Below are 3,317 nucleotides of genomic sequence, written 5' to 3' on the forward strand. Positions count from 1 at the left end.
CAACTTTTTGGTCATGTCAAAGAACAAACTTCAGTTGGGTTGATTTTCTCTATTTCTTTTCTTTTTTTTTTCTAATAAAAATGTATTTTTAGGTCAAAGTATGCAACACAAAAACCCTATAGAAAACAGATTTTTCCATCACAATCTGTTGTTTTACCAAATAATATTTTGAAAACACATTCCTTCAGTCATTATAAAGTTCTTAAATACAAAAGAAATTAAATCTTTAAGAAAGTCTAGTAGTGGGGCATCTGAGTGGCTCAGTGGGTTAAAACCTCTGCCTTTGGCTTAGGTCATGATTCCAGGGTGCTGGGATCGAGGCCCACCAACATCAGGCTCTCTGCCCAGCTCTCTGCCCAGCTCTCTGCCTACTTGTGATCTCTCTTTGTCAAATAAATAAATAAAGTCTTTAAAAAAAATTCTAGTAGACCAGACACTATTGTCTGGACTTTAATGTTTGTGGTTATGCTTTAATACATGCTACGCCATCCAACTCCACTCATGCCCCCTTGTCCATAGTAACTACCATTGCCTCTACCACCATGGCCATAACAACCCAAGCCATCAAGAGTACCATATTCTCCATTATAATTGTTACCATTACCATTCTTCCAAAAGATCCATAACATCCCTGATTATCCATTCTGTCTTTGCTGTAGCCTCTCATTCCAGAAACTCCTATTCCAGAACCACCTCCAAGAGTAGAATTCAAGAAGTAGAATTCATGTAGAGAGGTTGCATGTTATTCTTATCTTTAGACATGGCAGCTACAGCATCTGCATGTATCACAAATTCTGCATCTGTCTCTCCTGTTGCACTACCATCAGTTCCAATATCAATATGCACTCATATTGGATTCAGTGGTGAGAAGAAATTAGCAATGTCATTTTCAAAGGTAATCCTCTCATATGTACAAAATGGCCACCATAACCTGAACATGCATCACCAGCTCCACCATAGCCATGTCCTCCCATAGCTCTTCCATCTCTCATTCTGTCATCAAAGCCATCATTTCCATAGCCATAATTATTATAGCCAGCATAGTCATCAAAACCTCCGTAACTACTATGTCTAGCTCCATAATAACCCCCTCTTCCTCCCATATTGTTCCATATTGTCCCAGTCGCTGGCCCAGTAATATTCTTGGTGGATCATAAAATCCTTTGATTTCACTCCTGCTACTTCGGAAGAGCTCAATATACCTGTGTCCTATTCTTTCCTTACTTTCCCAGAGCATTTTCTGCTATCTTCTTTGAAACAAACCACACAAAGATCTCCCACGTGCTCTCCCCTGGTAGTCCATTGTCAGTGTTATCCCTTTTGGCACGATTTCCAACCATTGAAAGAACCAAACTACTTCTCTGTTTTGCACCAAACCCAGTGCTCCATGCAATATGTGCCCTCCATAATACCCACCACCAGGCTTACCCATCCCCCCACTCTCCCTCCCTCCAAAACCCTCAGTTTGTTTCTCAGAGTCCACAGTCTCTCATGGTTTGTCTCCCCTCTGATTTCCCCCATCTCACATCTCTCCATCTCCCAATGTACTCCATGTTATTCCTTATGCTCTACAAGTAAATGAAACCCTATGATACTTGACTCTCTCTGCTTGACTTATTTCACTCAGCATAATCTCTTCCAGTCCCATCCATTTTGATATAAAAGTTGGGTATTCATCCTTTCTGATGGAGGCATATTACTCCATTGTATATATGGACCATGTCTTCTTTATTCATTCATCCACTTTGTCCATTGAAGGGTATCTTGGTTCTTTCCACACTTTGGTGACTATGGCCATTGCTGCTACAAACATTGGGGTACAGATGGCCCTTCTTTTAACTATATCTTTGGGGTAAATGCCCAGTAGTGCAATTGCAGGGTCATAGGGTAGCTCTGTTTTTAATTTCTTAAGGAATTGCCACACTGTTTTCCAAAGTGGCTGCACCAATTTGCATTCCCACTAAGAGTGTAAGAGAGTTCCCCTTTCTCCACGTCCTCTCCAACACATGTTGTTTAGTGTCTTGTTAATTTTGGCCATTCTAACTGGCATAAGGTGGTATCTCAATGTGGTTTTGATTTGAATATCCCTGATGGATAGTAATGATGAACATTTTTTCATGCGTCTGTTAGCCATTTGTATGTCTTCATTGGAGAAGTGTTTGTTCATGTCTTCTGTCCATTTTTTGACATGATTATCTGTTTTGTGTGTGTTGAGTTTGAGTAGTTCTTTACAGATCTTGAATACCATCCCTTTGACTGTAGTGCCATTTGCAAACATCTTCTCCCATTCCCTGGGTTGCTTTTTTGTGGTTGTTGACTGTTTTCTTTGCTGTACAGAAAATTTTGATCTTGACGAAGTTGCAAAAGTTCAGTTCTGCTTTTGTTTCCTTTGCCTTTGGAGACATATCTTGAAAGAAGGAGGAACTACAGAACACTTATGAAAGAAATTGGAGAAAACACAAAAAGATGGAAGAGCATTCCATGCTCGTGGATTGGAAGAATAAACATTGTTAAAATGTCTATACTGCCTAGAGCAATCTGTACTTTCAATGCCATCCTGATCAAAATTCCATTGGCATTTTTCAAAGAGCTGGAACAAGTGATCCTAAAATTTGTATGGAACCAGAAGAGACCCCGAATTGCTAAGGAAATTTTGAAAAAAGAAAAACAAAACTGGGTTATCATGTTGCTTGATTTCAAGCTTTACTACAAAGCTGTGTTCTCCAAGACAGCATGGTACTGGCACAAAAACAGACACATAGACCTGTGGAACAAAATAGAGAGCCCATATTTGGACCTTCACTCTATGGTCAAGTAATCTTTCTCAAAGCAGGAAAAACTATATAGTTATATAGTTATAGATAAAAGTTATATAGTTATAGATAAAAGACAGTTTCTTCAATAAATGGTGCTGGGAAAATTGGTCAGCTATGTGTAGAAGAATGAATCTCTATTTCTTTTTTACTCTTTATTTCATTTACTTTAATGTAGGCATTCTTCACTTTATTGCATTTCATTTTATTGTGCTTCACTACATTTTTTTAAAACTGAAATTCAGAACTTTAATGAAGGAATTCACTGCAGATGTAGTGTAAATGACAACAGAACTAGAATTAAAAGTGGTGCTTGAAGATATAACTTAATTGTTGCAATATTGCAATAAAACTTCAATGGTTGGGGAATTGCTTCTTATAGATGAACATGGTAAGTGTTTTTTTAAGAGGGTTTATACTCTTGGTGAAGATGCTGAGAAGACTGTTAAAAAGACAAGAAAATTTAGAATATTACATAAACAGTTGATAAAGCAGTGTTTGAGA

At 38.0% G+C, this 3,317-nt stretch overlaps 1 pseudogene; it reads right to left on the bottom strand.

Annotated features, from left to right (window-relative positions):
- Positions 1–470: 470 nt before the first annotated feature.
- On the bottom strand, positions 471–2,288 carry LOC132000095 (heterogeneous nuclear ribonucleoprotein H3-like; annotated as a pseudogene).
- Between the last annotated feature and the right edge of the window lie 1,029 nt (positions 2,289–3,317).

The sequence above is a fragment of the Mustela nigripes genome, chromosome 1, assembly GCF_022355385.1.
Source record: "Mustela nigripes isolate SB6536 chromosome 1, MUSNIG.SB6536, whole genome shotgun sequence".
Classification (NCBI taxonomy): domain Eukaryota; kingdom Metazoa; phylum Chordata; class Mammalia; order Carnivora; family Mustelidae; genus Mustela; species Mustela nigripes.